The following is an 18851-nucleotide window of genomic DNA, read 5'->3' on the forward strand; positions in this document are numbered from 1 at the left end:
GATGATGATGATGATGATGATGATGATGATGATGATGATGATGATGATGAAAAAATATTCCTCACAACAAACCAAGGAAAATCCCTCTCTTAATCTTTCTGTGTTGCTACAACCTGTTTTCTGACATCCAACATTATTCTTGATTGGTGGTGTAGCTAGAAATTTTAAGACTACTTCATGACTGTTGTAGTTGTTATATTTGTTGCATTTATTTATAACCCACTTCCACCCCAAAAAATGGGTCTCAAAGCAGCTCACAATTCAAAAGAACAACACAATTAAAACATACAAGAAGTGAGTCTTAAAATAGTACAGTGGTACCTCGGGATACGAAATACCCAGGTTACGAAATTTCCGGGATACGAAAAAATCCCATAGGAAATAATTGTTCCGGGTTACGAATGTTTTTTCGGGTTACGAAAAAAATTTTGGTGCTTTTTTCGGCTTTTTCGCACGGAATCGCGGCTTTTCCCCATTAGCGCCTATGGCATTTCGGCTTACGAAGGCTTTTCGGGTTACGAAAGCGGCCGCGGAACGAATTAATTTCGTAACCCGAGGAAGCACTGTATTAACTATTACAGTATCAAAACAAATAAATCAATTGTACACTGTATTACACTATTACAATATTAAAACAAATCACATAATAAAATAGTTTTAATACTGTAATATTTTTTAGTCTTATATCATCCCACTCTTTTCCCAGGACTGGGATATAATGGCATTATTTGTACAGTGTAGATGAATCCCATGTCAGGCTGATTTAGGAAAGGTTTTGCCTGGTGCATTAAGGGGAGTTGTGCAAGATTTTTACTACCTCCTGAAAATCCAGGGACAAGGCAATGTCCAGAAGTGCTTCTGGATTATGACTATGGGGAGCAGGCACAACCCTTCCCCAGACTGGTTGCATTCCAACTATTGGCAATCCCAGCACCATTCATGGATACAGCTTCCTTGAGCCTAAGTGACAAGGAGAAACAGAACTGGATAGCATTAACATATTGATTTTTTAAAAAGCCTGGGGAAGAGAAAGGTCAAGATGGCATGACAGCCATATTTAAATATTTGAAGGGATGTGATATTGAGGATTGAGCAAGCTCATTTTCTGCTACTCCAGAGACTTGTACATGGAGCAATGGATTCAAAGTACAGGAAAATAGAGTTCACCCCAACATTAGGAAGAATTTCCTGACAGCAATAGCTAGCTATTCAACAGTGAAGACACGGCCTCAGAAAGTGGTGGAGTCTCCTTCTTTGGAGAGTTTTAAACAGAGGCTGGATGGCCCTCTGTTAAGAGTACATTGATTGTGTATTCCTCCATGGCAGGGGTTGGATTGGATGGCCCTCTTCCAACTCTATGATTCTAAGAAAACAGTAATATTTGCATAATTCATATAGATTTAGTAAAAATTACTTTATACTTTCTTTGCAGGTCAGAAAGGAGTGCCCTATACATCCACCACTTCCCCCATGACACATGCTAGTGAGGCATGTGCATAAAAGTTCAAAGATAATTCAAAATGACAGGTCATGTTTGTCCAAATGTAAGTTATGTTTTTTTTAATTAGTGGGAACATTAAGAGTTATGGCCAAGTCATAATTTACCTATTTTTTTAAAAAAAATTCTGAAATAATTTTGAAAATGTGGTTTTATGCTTACCTCTTATGTTTAAGATCTAAAATGACCAGTTCAAAATAGTTCCTGCTATGCTATTATCAGAAGGCATTTTGAGAGAGGGCCAGAGATCATATATTGGTTTTCTGAGCCTGCACTGTGGTTGGAATCAACTTAACTCTTCTCTGCAAGCATAATATGAAGCAGATGTGTGTGTGTGTGTATGTCTCTCAAGGAATGAGCACATTAAAATCCTCTCTATGATACAACATACATAGCGCTTCAAGATTAATGCTCTTGCCTGCCAGATTTGTAGCTTTGATTCTCCCTGATTTTTAGCGCTTAGTGGGATTTATTTCAGTGATTCAACCCTTAGGCCAAAATGAATCAGCTTTTATCTGAAATGATCATATTTTGGCTAAGCCCTATAGCTTTGCTTTTAATAAACATGTAACTTTAGACTACCATTATACACAGAGACAACGCAAACATAAAAATCAGATGAATTCTTCCAAAACGCCACAGCCAAAACAGAGTCCTCCAAAGCTCATGATGGAATTTGTGCTTTGGATGATGTAAATAGTGCCTGTATTTTGTGCCATTTTCATTTATCTTGCTTGCTTGTGAATCAATTTATAACAATATAATAATAATAATAATCATCATCATCATCATCATCAAACTTGCTTGTATTTTTTGTTTTGCTTTGTTTTTAAAAATGCAGGATATACATCAATCACAGAGAACAGTTGAGCAGATGCCTGAACTTGATATTTGTTACAGAAGACCCTCTGCATTTCTGAGTGCCTTTTTAAAATATATATATATAACATTTTTGGCTTCAGCTAATTTGGATTGGAGAGCCAACATGGTGTAACAGTCTGAGTGCTGGACTAGGACTCCATGAGAGCAGGATTTGAATCCCAGATGGGCCATGGAAACCCATTAGGTGATCATGGGCACCCATTCTCAGCCTTAGAGGAAGACAATGATAAATTTCCTCTGAATTAATATTACAAAACGTTGGATTATAAATAAAAACCACAGATTTTGGTGGGGGGAGATCATCAAACTCAACTTAACACAGAAACTTCAGAGCTACATCATTTGCAGATGGTAGCTGCCCAACTGTTGTGTGAAGATCTCCAGTGAAATAGAGTGAACTGATTTTATTGTCAAATTTCTGCTGAAAAGATCATCAAGAAATGTTTCCTAATATTTAATCCAAATGTACCCTCTGGCAAATTAAGCCCATTAGGATTTAGTCCTGCCTTTCATTCAAGAAGTCCTTATGGTAGCTTCCACATCAGTGAAACAGTGATTCTGCTGTGTGTTTTAGTCTAGCATGTTTAAGGAATAATTACTCTCAGTTCTAGTCCAAATTTTAAAGGAGTTGTCCAGTGTCCTGAAGCTGTTTGGGGGATAGGGTTCATACCTTGGATAGCTCCTAAAAACTCAAACCTGAAACAGATTCATTACCCAAGTGACATGGAACACACCAGTTGCCATTGCCTGAATGTACAGATGGAAACACATAACGGGGGGCATTTTGAGGTGATTTTCACATTGTTTAATGTTTTTAAAAAGCTTTGTTGGATGGAATCCCCCCCCCCTCAGCGGGGAACAAAAAAGGAATATAAGTTGGTGGAAATGGAGTAATCAATATAACAAGAGAGAAATTAAATAATGGTTCTTCTCTCTCTCTCTCTCTCTCTCTCTCTCTCTCTCGCTCTCTCTCTCTTTAAAAGTAGCTTCCAAGACTAAGGAATGGAACAGCTGATAAGAGTTGGGTGAATCAAGAAGAAGGAACTTTGGTGACATAGATTGTACTATTTAATCTCAATAATACAATCCATGTCACCATAGTTCTTTCTGCTTGACCCAGATGATTATGGTTAGAGATGAGGGAAACACATAAGTACTGTCCCCAATTCTGGTCTTCTTCCCTGTTAGGGGTTGTCCTGTAAAATGGACCTTCCAGCCTCTTTGTGGTGCTGCTAAATGCCAGCTCGCTCCAGAAAAGAAAAATATATTACAGCTGTGGATAAAAGGACTAACTTAAAATGCTTCAGTGGAGACTAGATGGAAAAGTTACAGGCTCTATCCATCTAGGTACAGCTATTTATCTAAATACAGAGATTGTAGGATCAAAGAGGGAGAGGCTGTTGTCATCTATATGAATGTCTTCTTCCTCTCTGGGAGACCTGGTCAACCAAGTACTAGGTGTGAGTGTTTGCACTTGGTGTTGGGACTAAGAAATGGATTAGAAATACTGATTATTCTGTAGACCATCCTTTCCATGTTTGAGTTGATGGAAGTGATCTTACATATGGTGTTGAAGTCTCCCAGGATAATTGTACTGACAGACTTCAATAGTCATGCCATTGTCACCTTAGACAACATCAGAACTTCATAGCTCTCATGACAATACATGATATTGTATAAGACACTTTATAGGACACATTGTAGATGTGATATTCTTAACTAGTATTCTTTGTGGTGGTGGTGGTGGTGGTGGTGGTGGTGGTGATGATGATGATGATGATGATCAAACCACATGTTAGTGAAGTTTTAAATCATGCTCTGCAAAGCTGGTAGGGCCATTACATTATTTCACCCTCAGGAACTTAGGGGATTTAATGGTTTTCTGAAAGGCCGTAAAGAGTTTTCAACTGACTGATCTGGCAATAAAGGTTCTGGTTTCACTTTCAGATAAAAAAGGTAAAGTGAATAAAATGAATAAAATGTCAGTACTGTTTCTACCAAACTTCATCTCCTGCTTTACCAGGGAGTTAAGGGCAATGAAGCAGCCTGGGAAATTACCAGAACACAAAGTGTCCCCATCTCACAGTGAATATGACCAAACACAAGTGAGAGCTCATTAGCAGACCCACATTGAGATAGTGTTAGCAGCAAAGCATTGCTACCTCTCCACAACTATCACATCCTCATCCCCCGTGAGCTTTTCTAGGTGGCAAAAAAGGGTTTCACTGCTCACCCTGGAGAACATCTATACCAGTATGCAAAGCAACTGGAAACTAAATGCCATCATTCATTTTTGCTATGACATTAATGCTGCCGTAAGGCTATATTGTAAGGCTGTAAGGCTATTCCTACAGAGACATCCAGAGCATGGGCAAGTCCAGCTGTGTGGCTATAGCTTCATTTGATTCTGTTGGGCCTTCATGGTGGTGGCGGTGGTGATTGAGTGGGTCCAATTGGTGAATAATGTTTCCTTGGAAGCAAGGATGGTCTTGGCTACCTGCAGGAGATAGTTTTATCATTTATGACCATTCTATATTAAAAAAACCCTCAAAAGGTAGCAGCAACTATGGCCACAAATACTTCCTTTTGGGTCGAAGGGCTCAAGAAGGTGGTAGAGAACTAACTATTGTACAGACACTTGAAATTTATTTTGGATTCAGACTGTATTTAAGCACAGAAACAACCATGGTTGTCCATATAAAATGAAGGTCACTGGTAGTACTCCTTGACCTTTGAACAGCATTTGATGTTACGTATAGTTCTAGATTGGGTTCTAATGGTGTGGTGTTGGTGATATAATGATTTTGCTCCTAACTACATAACTGTTTACAGAAGATGGGATTGTGGGTTTCTGCTAAACCCCATGGCATTTATTTTATGCCTTGGGTTTGTGCAGGATTCAGTTCGGCTCCCTAGTTCTACAATATTCATATGAATCTGATGGATAAGCTCATTTGAGAATTTCGAGTGAAGCATCATCTGTATGTTGATGATGCTCAGTTTTATTTCTTTTTGATTCAGGAGTAGCTAAACAGATGCTGAACCTATGCATGGAGTCAGTAATGGGATGGATGACAGGCAATAATTCAAAGCTGAAGCTATACAAGATGGAGGCATGGTGAGTAGATGGCTCTCTGGTCCAGGGGAAATTAAATTCAACAGGTTTTGCATGGCTTTTGAGTATGGTGCTAAATCCTGCTTTGTCACAAGAGCCTCAAGTGGTTTCAGTGACACGGAGGATCTTTCAAGTTCTGGATGGCCCACCAGCTGCTACCAGCTAATTGGCTGGCCATTTCTGTACAGGTATAGTCTGGCCATAGGGATCTAATAGCTGACTGACTAGATTACTGTAAATATCATGCAGAATTTGGCTGCCAGAACTTTGAAATAGAGCTGCCAGCTTGGCTAACATCAGTGTAGCCTTAAAAAAAATGATATAGGGTATGTATGCATTGCATCAGTAAGGCATCATCCAAAAGCATTTATGAAAAAAAAACCCTTTTTTTAAGATCCCAGATCCCATCCAATTTATGTTAGAATGTGACTATACTATATAATTCAATGTAAATTGCTGCAAGATTATTCAGAATTTCTCCCGTTCCTCTGTCTACCAGTTGGTTATATCTTCTGTGACCTCAGATCTGCTAAGACAGTGACTGCACAGGAGACCAACACCCTTCTGTCTCCACTGTGGCTTGAGAGCACATTAGCCACTTACAGTCTGATTGTTCTCATAATACCTCAGCTGCATAGACCCAGAGGTGTCTTGAAGCAAGAGGGAAAGGCACATCTGAGTTTAGATGGCAGCTTTTGCTAAGGGTGGCAAAAGAAAAAGGGACTGAACTGGTCTCATTAATGGACTAAGCATACTGTTTTCACTTAGTTAAGTGAACATGAAAGGATTTCTTTTTCATCTAAGGAATTTTTTACAAACTTTTGTTAACCACTAACCTCGGCAGGGCTAAGCCAAAGTTAGATAGATGAAAGGATGCATATCCCATTACCTAGCCTGCAAATGATCCAATCGTAGTCATATATACAAGCAGGAAAAATATTACTTTCCTATCAGGGTGCTGTTACAACTTGCTTGCTTACCACAAGGCATGCCAGAAGAAGTGTCAGCAGGACAGAAAGTTGTTTGATCATCATGTCACTTTTAACTGGTGCATATTAAATTGCTGCACTGCAGGAGACTCCCTTCCTTGTCATGAATAAGCCCATTGTTTTCTATTAGATTTGCTATGACTGAGTGTTCCCAGTTGCCAGTGGTTTTCACCATGCACTAGTACAAGGTGACTATGAATGACAGGCAGTTTAATCATCTGCCCAAATCTGTCCCCTCTTCAGTAGGGCAGCTTCCAAACAGAATGAATGAATGGCATCTGTCGACATTAATAAATATCATGCTGGAGGGAGCATTTCCATAACTTTACTGAAAGCCCCCTACTGCTTGAGCTCCACTTCATCATACATAGCAGGGATGTGAGGAAAAGTTCCTTCGGGGACTGGGTTGAAAGGGACCAAATAAGCACTCCATATGACAGGCTGTGGTCTGCTGAGCCTCCTTTCTCTTTCTTGGCATGGATACAACTCTTTTCAGATATGCTAGCTGGGGAAAAGACGACAATATTCTGCTATTATCACTGGGGGAGAAAAAATGGTTGTCAAGGAATAAGATTCTTCCAGTTCATGTAATATCTAGAAGAATGTATTAAACTGGCAAAGTGCTCTAGGGCTCTGTTTCGATAAGAGCTGGTTAAAGTCCAGATTTTATCATTTGAAAATGAGCTTTGACAGTAGGTTAACCCTTGACCAGAATTACATTTTTTTTAAAGAAATAAATTTTGTCTATAGAAATGGGCTTACTGAAGAGCTGTCTTGAACAATCATGGTATAGATGGTTCAATTGCATGGTGGTGCACTGAATCACCTCTTCACCTAATGTTGACTTCAGTTAAGTCCTGCTGAAAGAGCCGATTGGTACCTTTAGAGATGAGCATTCTGAACATGCATTTGATTGTACCTTGCCTAGCATGAAGAACAGGAACTGGATGCTGGATTGTTCTTTATGCTCCACAGTACCATTTTATATGAGGTAGACCATATCCATCAATGGGAATCAAATTTTAAAATAGGCTTACAATTACAATAAAGCCAACCATCTTTCTCTGACTGGCTTCTCCATACACTTGCCATTTGCGTGGGGTACACAAGCCACATGATTTCATCTGGGCAATTTGGGCAACCCAATTCATCCCAGACAGATTTGGAGGCTCCCAGATTCAGGACTACACTGTGATCTTCATTACGCCCATTGATCATCAGTGGAAATCAAGAAATAGCTACTAGTCACAAATCCACATGCCTCCTCTTCCTGGTGTTTTCCTTATACAGAGAATTTGGGGGAGATTTAATAATTTTTAGACAAAATTATTAGGAAATCTTGACAATTTTAATTAATTAATATTCCACATTTCTCCCAACATGGGACTTAGGAATACTTATGAGGTGTGGGGAGAACAGGTGTATAATCATTCAGTACCCCACTGCCAGCACCATGAAACTCCATCCTTTGATAGCGCTGCCTGGAATTTATGGTGGCTTGTAGGGGAGACATTTGTAGTCCTGTAAATGGTTCATTATCAAATATATACAAACAAGCCTAGCTTATGATATTGCAACTTCCTAAAAGAATGCCTGATGATAACTAGAAAGGCAAAAAATATAGTGCACACATACACACATATTAGAAAACCCTTCCCCACAGCCAATTTATTGCCAAATGCCAATTTAAAGTAAAAAAAAAAGTCTTTACCTGCCATTAAAAGGGGATCAAAGAAGGGTCAGCCCAGCCTCTCATGGCAGGGAATTCCCCAGCCTGTGAGCAGCCATCTAGGAAGCCTTCTCCTGCATCCTCCCCAGATAGGCCTGTCGCAACACTGGGGCCATGAGAAAACCCTCCACTGAGCTTAAGATTCAGACAGATATAGGGAGATGCCATCTTTCAGACAAGTGCTCTGATATCATTTTTGTTCGCTCTGGAAGAGCTCCAGTTCAATCCAGACATCTTCCAGATCTGTCTGAATCAGTCTCATTGAGCTAAGGATACAGGGTTTGGCCAAATGTAAGCACACTTGTACTGGCTGTGATCCTATGATAAGTCCTAAATATCTTCCAGGTGAACTAGGAACTTGCCAAGTCTCATCCACTGGCTGTCTAAAACAGCTTACCTTTATCACTGTCCTTCCTTTATTTGTGAGCCTAAAAAAGATTTTGTTCCTGCATGCAAAAAGTTCTTCTAATATTTCTCACCGTATTGCATATGTAAGATATCTACAATCTAGTCTAAAAACATTCTTATGAAGTTACTATACTAATAGCACAGCCAATTTGGAAAGCCCAAATTCCTTAACAGCTTATATTTTCCAAAATAGTAAAATGTTAAATGATATGCACAGCTAACTTGCCAAAATATTCTGGCCAATCTTTTTGTTTTAAAGTCTCAGAGCATCCCAAATGAATAAGCATGGAAACTGTTCTGTAACACACATTTTTCTTTTTTGTAAACTTCCTTTTTTGCCCTTTTTATCCTTCAGGCAGCAAACTCACTGGGTTTGGAAGAGCTAAATGAAAGACCTTGTAAGTGGAGTGGAGACCTTATTGTGTAAGGGAAATAATTTTAATATCTCAAAGGAAATAAAATACATGGCTGTTTTCTTATGAAACTGAGTTACTTCTTTTTTCCATTAAGTATACTGGGCATGGTATAATTCTTAAATTGAAAGCCATTTTTTAATGAAATGGTAAATGACATATGGCCAACTTTTTATTTTGTAAAGAAAGGTATGATCTAAACCAGGTCTGTTTAACTTAAGAACATGGACCTTACTGGATCAAGTCACTCATGTGGTTTGCTGCTTTCCTATCAGATTCTTGCATAAATAACATAAATTATTGCATCCAATTTCATAATCAAACAGCAGATTCCCCTGTGCACACACATGCATACATGTCAATCCTACTTGTGTCTCCCCCCAAATAAATCTCACTCACTTGAATAGGGCATGCTCTCAGAGACCCAGGCACAAGGGTTGCAGTTTCAGTGGGATCTATCTTTTTTAATACAAGCATATCTCAGTCAACAAAGCTTCTGAAAGTTTTTTCATACACTCTCCCCATCCCTCTTTCCTCCTTGTTTTTTTTTTTTTTCTTGCTGGAAGATTTTTAGCACCATTAGCTTTGGGAGGATGTTGAAGAAAGACTGAGCAAACTCCAATTTTTGGTGTCAGGTTAAAGCAGTGTGTCCAGTAGACAATGCAATAAAAACTGAAAAGAGGAAAATGATATTCTCCTCTAGCCAGTCTAGCTGTGTGTGGCTGCCTTTAACAGGCAAGGTAAATGGCAGCTGCCTCCAGCATCCATTAATGCACATCCATGAACAGCAAAACAGAGAAAATGGGAAAGTAGATACGTTTGTCTTGCCAGCTTCCCCTCAGCATTAAAAAAAACAGATCTAGAAGTCTGGCCCCCAAAATGGATAGCATAACAAAAGTGGAGGCCTGTGAAAGAAAGAACCATCTCTGGATACATTTTGGAAGCCTTCAAGTGATGTCTAGACATTTTCAAACATTTTTTTCTATGTATGCAGGACTTGCATGCCCTGTTTGTTTCGTTTCATATATTCACATTGTTAGTGTTGGATAAAAAGGTCTATTAAACATCCTCTTTTTTGTGGAGTACCCTATTCCTATTCTTGCCATGCTATTTATGTCTCTGGTACTAAGTTTCCAGTTAAAGATATAATGCCCTAGAAGTCATCTCACCATTATTTAAGGGACATCTGTATGACCATGTATAGGTGCAAGAACTGGATAGTGAAGAATGCTGATAGAAAGAAAATAAACTCATTTCAGGTGGGGTGCTGTAGAAGATTGTTGAGGATACCATTGACAGCCAGAAAGACAAACAAATGGGCCCTTGACCATATCAAGCCTGCTCTTCCTGGAAGCAGATTATGAAACTGAGGTTGTTGTTGTACTTTGGCCACATCATGAAAAGGCATGACTGACTAGAAAAGATGATAATGCTAGGAAGCTAGAAGGCAACAGAAAGAGAGGAAGACGACACGCCAGAGGGATAGACTCAATTAGGGATGTCATGGTCCTGAATTTGCTGGATCTAAGCAGAGCAGTGCAGGAGTCTTGGAGATGTCTTATCCACAAGGGCAATAGCAATAGCAATAGCAAGTACATTTCTATACCGCTTATCAGTGCACTTTAGCACTCCCTAAGTGGTTTACAAATTGTAAGCATGGGTCACCATGAATTGGGGCCAACTTGAGGGAAGTTAACAACAAATACTTCTATTAAAACAACAAAATAAAATAAGCTTAAAATACTATTTCAAAAATGTATCAACAAAGATTGAAATTAAAAGATGCATAAACAATCTTTTCTCCCTAAAATACCTGTAGATGTCCCCAAAAAACAGTCTCTTTATTGAAACATCTTGCGTAGCCTTCCCTAACCTGAAGTGTTGGCTTACAACTACCATCACCCCCAGTCAGCATTCCCAGTGAGGATGCTTGCTAGAGATGATAAAAATAACACAGGAGGTAGGAAATGACTGGTCTGGAGTTTGCATGATGTGCATTTTGGTTGGCCAAGAAAAGTATCATTGTTTTGTGGATTTGTATTTTGTTATATTTTGCTGCATGGCCAACATGGCTACCCCTGAATATGTTTCCTGGATTTGAAAATACAGCTGTTACATAATATGTTCCTAAGCTTCTAGCCAGGACTGTCGTTGCTTGCAAATGTTGGCTATTCAAATGGTAAAAGACGAGCTTGGCTTGAGTGGCATTCCCTTCTAAAGCCAGGATTCCATAGCTACTGTTGTGTTGGATGTCCCCCAAAAGTTCTGTAAAATTTTGTGTTTTCTAGGCTTTGGGCATGTGAATGCAAAATGCCTTTCTTTTATTCATTTTTTTTTTCATATTGCGAAGACAATAACATATAAAGTATCTTTCTTACTGTGCTTTTGTGTGAGATGATTAGAATCTAATTCTGGAGAGTGGTGTTTTATAAATTAACTCCAGAACACAAATACAGTGCAAACCCAAAGTCTGCAAACAAGAAGGGAAAAAAGTTCACAATAATCTGTGGCATGAAAGATCTTTTACATACTGGATGAAATCAAAAGACATCACATGAGCCTTGTTCTCATTTCAATCACCTTAATATTGCTAGGAAGTTAGAAGGCTTGCACAACGATGATGTGCACAATGATGATGTCTGTGCGCCACAGCATCCAAACAGCACCATGCAGCGCAGATGTCATCATTGTGCATGAGCTGCGCCAATGCACGCGGTGCAAAAAGAGCCTGCTAGGAGCAGGTTCTTTGTCTGCTGCAGCCTCCATCCAGGGTATCCCTTTCTCCCCGTCTGTATCCCCCCAAAGAATAGCATGAGGTGGGGTGGAGAGAGACTAACACCATATGACTCCCCAATGTCAAAACAGCCACGGAAGGAACTTATCACACCTGAGGACTGATGGCACAGCAATGATTGGCAGCTTATTAATAGGTTTTCCCCATCAATGAAAAGTTGGAGGTGATCTTGGGTGATAAGTATCACCAAAGGCTCTATTTACCAACTTTTATTACAACTTAAAAGCCATCTATGACAATCTCTCTTGATTGCACTGATAGGGGGGATACGTACTTTCCCTTTCCTTGCAAGTGCCCAAAACCAGGGGGCTGTGGGAGGTAGGCTGATGGAGGGGAATTGCCCCAAAATCAGGGAATTTTAAAAAAACTATTTGCATAGCATTGGGTTTATATATACTTACAATGTAATTTTCAGAAATACTAAAATTAAGCAATCAAAAGTGCCCCTCTAGGTTTTGTAGAGGGGAGAAACCAAAAATTTGGGAGGGAAGCAGAAAAATATGCAATTGTTTTTTAAATGCCCTTACAGATGGAAAGACATTCTGTTTCTTTAGGATCATAAACTGTATTACATATAACATGATTTACTCAGAAAAGTATGATTACATTTGGATATATTAATGTTTAAAGTATTGTTCATTTAGAGAACAGTTACTTTCATTTAGAAATGGAGTTAAAAACTGCTGAACCTTAAATAAACTAGCATCTTGTGGGTAGTCTGTTTGTTTTCAGTTTATGAGAGTAAAGCAAAAGGTTAAAGTTGAAACCAGATGAAACCATTAACATTCTGGTAAAATAAAAAACAACCAAAAAAAAAAGCTTTTACATACTCTGAACTTAAAATCCACAGTGTCCACATCCATTTTCAGATAAAGAGTTGAGAATAAATGAGAAAGAATCCTTATCACATAACATGCTAATTTTGTTTCATAAAATCATTCTCATTAGCTGAGCTATGAATATCAGCAGTTTCTCCTTCTTCAGAACATCCATTTGTATCTTCATGGATCTAAAAAGTGAAGGTTTGCCTGCAACTAGACAACCACTCTACCCTTTTACATGTCAGTTTATTTCTTGATCTGATCTCTATATATCCACACCTAGACCACGTTCTTTCACATGCTTCTGAAAGTGCAGAGGAAGCAAGAGGAATCAGAGCTTGTGTGCAGACTTTTGGCACTTGCCACCATCTTGCAAGAGATAGTGGAAGCCTGGAATGGAATCCTGGATTTCATTCCTAGGCCAAATATATGGGAGCATTCAGCATTTTGCAGTATTCAAAAGCTTCTTTTCAACATCATGTTCTAAATGTGCTTCAAAATAATTTTGGATGAATAAGTACTGGGAAGCAATATATGAACACATTAGCCAAGATCCTGCATGGTTACAATATATATCTTTACAGTGATGGAGCTATGTCACTAACATTATACACAGCCATGCTAGTGAATTGTGATGATGCACAATAGGGCATCATGAAAAATGTCCCATTACACAATGAGACAGGACCTGCATTAGGACATGTTGTGCCTCAGGACATGGTGTGCATCGAGATATATTGTGCATCTGGACTGCTATAAAATCATGTATTGGGGCTGTTGCAAAATGACCATAATCCTATCCCCACTTGTGCAATGGGTGTGGTGGCACAGCTTATTTATTATTATTATTGTGCTTTATTTATATAGCACTGTAGATTTACACAGCACTGTACAGCTTAATCTCCCCTCACCTCCTGAGAATACAAACATTGTGTAATGGCCTGATGAAGTTGGTTTACATTGACATAACTTCTCAACAGGATTCCAAACATGCCCTACAACATTTTATTCACTAGTGGGGTCCCACAGGGCTCTGTCCTGGGGCCAGTGCTATTCAACATCTTTATCAATGACTTGGATGACAGAATTGGGAGCATACTCAAATTTGCAGGTGACACCAAAATAGAAGGAATAGCTAATACTCCAGAGGACAGGATCAAAATTCAAAATGACCTGAATAGACTAGAAAGCTGGGCCAAAGCTAACAAAATGAAATTCAACATGGAGAAATGTGTACTGCACTTAGGGCAGAAAAATGAAATGCACAGATATAGGATGGGGGACATCTGGCTGAATGAAACTACATGTGAAAGGGATCTAGGAGTCCAAGTAGACCACAAATTGAACATGAATTAACAGTGCGATGTGGCAGCTAAAAAGGCCAATGCAATTTTAGGCTGCATCAATAAAAGTATAGTGTCTAGATCAAGAGAAGTATTAGTGCCACTATATTCTGCTTTGGTCAGGCCCTACCTGGAATATTGTGTCCAGTTCTGGGCACCACAATTTAAAAAGGACATTGAGAAACTGGAGTGAGTCCAAAGGAGGGTGACTAAAATGGTGAAGGGTCTGGAAACTATGTCCTATGAGGAACGCCTTAGGGAGCTGGGGATGTTTAGCCTGGAGAAAAGAAGGTTAAGAGGTGATATGATAGCCTTGTTTAAGTATTTGAAGGGATGTCATATTGAGGAGGGAGCAAGCTTGTTTTCTGCTGCTCCAGAGACTAGGACCCGGAACAATGGATGCAAGCTCCAGGAAAAGAGATTCCACCTCAACATTAGGAGGAACTTCCTGACAGTAAGGGCTGTTCGACAGTGGAACACACTCCCTCAGAGTGTAGTGGAGTCGCCTTCCTTGGAGGTCTTTAAACAGAGGCTGGATGGCCATCTGTCAGGAATGCTTTGATTGAGATTTCCTGCATGGCAGGGGGTTGGACTGGATGGCCCTTGTGGTCTCTTCCAACTCTATGATTCTATGATTTTAAAACAAAATACTGCATTATCTAAAATTATATAATAAGAATTCTGTTCTCTCTTTGAAATTTTCCTTTGATCCCCAAATTTCTAGCATTGTGAAGAGTGAGGCACTGCAAATCATTCACAACTAGAAGTCTTATAAGTGCTGGTATCACCCCCTGGCAAGTTTGCTACCCCTTTTCCTTGGATGCCTAAACTGTATTTCTAAATGCTTATCTGACACTTACTGCAATGCTAGAAATGAGGGGGCTGGAGGAAAATTACATCAGAGGTAGAATTTTTATGGGGGGGGGGGCTTGATGCCCTCATTCTCCTGTGCATTGCTACACCCCTGAAACACACACATGCATTTTTTCCCTTGGTCTTCACAAATCATAACTTCCAGAAGGGTATCCCTTGACTTATGGACTTTTCAGTACCCACAGTTTTTTATGCTCTTAACATTCATAAACTTTTATCTTATCAAAGCTGTGTGGCCATTTCCAAATAGAAATGGAAATTTTATTTCCAAATAGGATGGATGGATGGATGGATGGATATAGATAGATAGATAGATAGATAGATAGATAGATAGATAGATAGATAGATAGATAGACAGACAGACAGACAGACAGACAGACAGACAGATTTCCTAACAAGTTTGTTTTGCATCCCAGAAAGATGCAATTAATCACTAAAAGTATATGATTGGCATCCTGTTAGTCATTTATATCATTGTAAACTGACTTACAATCACATGAATGTGAATTGTGATGCTACACAATGCTCATATACTCAGAACAGGAAGAGAGACACGGTTCCAGGACCATTACACAAATAGAGCCAAGAACATGGTTGTTGTGCCATTGAATCAACTGCACAATGGGCACCAGAATACTAAGGAACCAGTTATACAACAGGAGCTTCCATTATGCAACAGGATACTGTTCAGGACTCCGCATTATGCCTTCTCACAGTTTACTTTAGGGGTTGCACATTCTGTCAGAGATGTAGCTTCAGCATCGTAAAGCTACGAATCACAGCCTCTGATGTAGGATCTTGACACTTGATTCATTAGAGTGATTAACAAACAGCTCATATCACCAAAATATTTCAGCTTCTGCCTTCTTCATATCACTGAAAACAAAAGTAAGCTGCACCCAACGTGGCAGTTTAGGACACAACAGTCTTAAGTGGATGATGGTGTTAACATATTATCCTCTAGGTTGAGAACATGAGGTGTTAAGGTCTTAAGTCTGTGGCTGCAGTAATTCTCCCTTACATCCAAAGTGCTTGAAAAAAGATGGCAGCTCAGGTTGCTCAAGCTTCCTGGTCAGGATTGCAGACTTGTGATTTCTAAAGTTTATATGGACATATGTGGTTATTTCCCCCACATACTGAAGATGGCATCCAATATTTCAATCATGTAAATAGGATTTCAGGTATTTTATGTTGTGTTTTGTTGTTTTGTTATATTTTATGTTATTTTTTGTTGTTTTTGTGTTCCTTTAAGTTGTTTCTGACTTATGACGACACTAAAGCAAACCCATCATTGGGCTTTCTGGGGCTGAGACCATGTAACTCGCCCAAGATCACCCAGTGAATTTCCATGGTCAAGCAGGGAATTGAATCTTATCTCCAGAGTCATAGTCCTACACTCAAACCACTATACTGCACTAGCTTGGCGACAATATCATGGGGTTTTCTGAACTGAGAGCATATGACTCACCCAAGGCCACCCAGTGGGTTTCCATGGCCAAGCTGGGAATTGAATCCTGATATCCAGAGTTGTAGTCCTATGCTCAAATCACCATGCCACACTTGTTCTCTATGTTATGTTATATTATATTATATATAATAATGTGTGCATATACATATTTGTAGAGTGCGCCCTTCCCTTACGCTGGTATTGTGATTTAGCAGCAGAAGAGAATTACAAATTAGAGGGATCACCACCCAAAACTGTTTGCTTCACATGCTTGCAGACTTCATTTAGCATGTGGATATTGTAGTTGGTGTATCCCCAATCAAACTTAAAGTTCATCGTGGAACATAAAGCTGTTAGTGAGTTCTTTGGTCCAAGACTGTGGACCTTATCACACAGAGGAACTTACATTGCCAAAACATTGCCAAACTGTTTCAGAAGCAGGGAGGTGGGATCATCTGTTGCACTTCTAAAATGTAATTGAGGCTTCCCATTTTCCTTCCATCGATGAAGCATGCACCGAGAAGCCATTTTTTTGAACAATGGGATATCCCGTTATTCAAAAAATGGCTTCTCCTGGTTTCTCCATGCATGCCTCATTGATGGAAGGAAAGCGGAAAGTCTCAATTATGTTTTAGAAGTGCAACAGATGATCCCACCTTTGGTGCTTCTGCAACAATTCAGCAATGTTTTGACAATGTAAGTCTCTCCGTGTGATAAGGACCTTATTATTAACACATGGAGAATATGGTTGTATTTAACATGGGAAAATATCTGGAAGTAGGTGATATACCAATGTAATTAGGAAATACCAAAGCCATTCAACAACAGTGGTCTTGTCTCCTAAAGTAGCACCAGTAGAATGTATCTTCATTTTGAAGAAGTCTGGATAAAGAAAAATAAATGGGAGAAAGTAAAAACACGGTACCATCTGCCCATGGTCTTGGTGAACTGTGCTGCATTTATAGGTTTGGGGGAAAACAAGCAGAGCCATTCTGACAACAATGCAGTATGCACAAATGGATATAGACAGTACACGCCAATTCTTTAGCTAACCCCTCAGGCTTGAGGTGACAACCCCAGAGAAACAGAAAGATTTCCGAAAGGGGTCTGTACAGTGTTTTCCCTCTCTGAAAAGGAAGCAAAAGTCAGTGTGAGGTCACAGTCAATGCTTGTTTATTCTCTCCCTCTCTCTCCAGGAGGAGGACAGTAATAAGGTTGTGGAAATCTCGGTCGACTCTACTGGAAAGACATAAATGGAGATGGGGAAATTTAATCACAAGACTGAAATGGATCTTGCCTGCGGTTTTAAGAGAGACCAAAAATCTACAAAGAAGGATGTCATGCTGAGCCAGAAAGGGTTCTCTCTCCCCCCTCTCTCTCTTTCATAACATTTTCTATATTGTAAACATGCTATTAGTTCTAACAAGAATTTCAGGAAGATGAAGGATGGCAGCTTTATCTTTGTTTTGGTCTTTGGTTGGCTGGAGGAACTTGCACAAGTCACTTAGTCAGAATTTTTTTTCCTCCGTAAAATGGAAGTTATTGATTTCTCATCTTCTGAAAGCAATTTGGATTCTCAGGAGGAAGGCAACATACATTTTCTTTTTTAAAAAAATAAAAAGATCTGTTTCCACTTTTAAGCAGTCTGGGTGAGATAGCATTTTCTAATCAAAGTCAAAATGGGTGAGCGACAGAATCACAGAGGGGGGCAATGAAAAATCTTAGCCATGTTTTTGTGGGAATACTTTAACGTATCGAAGTAGCTCTGATCAACTGAGTATAGATGAATGGATCCATACTACAACATTATAGTAACATGTCATGATTTTAACTGCCATGGCTCTATCCTACAAAATCCTGGGATTTGTAGTTTTCTGAGGTATTTAGCTTTTTCTGTCTGAGAGCTCTGATGCTACACCAGACTACAAATCCCAAGATTCTGTAGATAGAGCCATGGCAGTTAAAGCTGTGTCCGAGTGCTATAATTCTGCATTGTGGATGCACGCACATAATAATTTAAAAGAATGAGAAAAAAATACAGAGATAAAGCCACCAGAATGCATATATGACTAAAGGCTCAGCGGATTCCTGACATTCCTTGGGAACCAAGAAAACTGAGGAGGAAAGTAGTGACAGTAGCTGCAGAATAAGACTGATGGCGGAAAAAAAGAATCAGTTTGTCAATGCATACCTGAAGAGAGAACCGGTTATCCCAGAAGAGAGAAAGAACGAAGAGAGAATAACCTCAGTAAGAGCTTTGAGGGTTTTTGCTGAAAAGAAAGAAAGTGTAGGGACCATCAAGGAATTATTTCTGGAGATAGCTATTGCATTTATGGTAATACCAATCTGGTATGTGTGTCTGCTGATGGCTGATCATATGAAGATTCTAGTATATGAGTCTCATGTTTTGAAACAGTGGGAATTGCTGTTACAGAAGGAATGACATCTGTAAAATTGTGGGTGAGGGAAAGGCAGAGAGAGGACATAGACAGTTATCACATAATCCATCTCCGTGATAAAAAATCTCATCCACAAATAA

The 18851-nt window shown here is 39.3% G+C and overlaps 1 long non-coding RNA gene across 2 annotated transcripts in view; it reads left to right on the forward strand.

Moving 5' to 3' along the window:
- LOC121932454 overlaps nucleotides 1-17952 on the forward strand; it is an 18798-nt gene extending 846 nt beyond the window's left edge. Inside the window, exons 2-4 of one of the 2 annotated variants that reach the window (XR_006104355.1) lie at nucleotides 1433-1544; nucleotides 5402-5498; nucleotides 17509-17952. This is a non-coding gene — a long non-coding RNA (uncharacterized LOC121932454). The remainder of the gene's footprint in view (nucleotides 1-1432; nucleotides 1545-5401; nucleotides 5499-17508) is intronic. The other variant, XR_006104354.1, reaches the window with a different exon arrangement.
- Nucleotides 17953-18851: the final 899 nt, after the last annotated feature.

This window comes from Sceloporus undulatus, chromosome 6, assembly GCF_019175285.1.
Source record: "Sceloporus undulatus isolate JIND9_A2432 ecotype Alabama chromosome 6, SceUnd_v1.1, whole genome shotgun sequence".
Classification (NCBI taxonomy): domain Eukaryota; kingdom Metazoa; phylum Chordata; class Lepidosauria; order Squamata; family Phrynosomatidae; genus Sceloporus; species Sceloporus undulatus.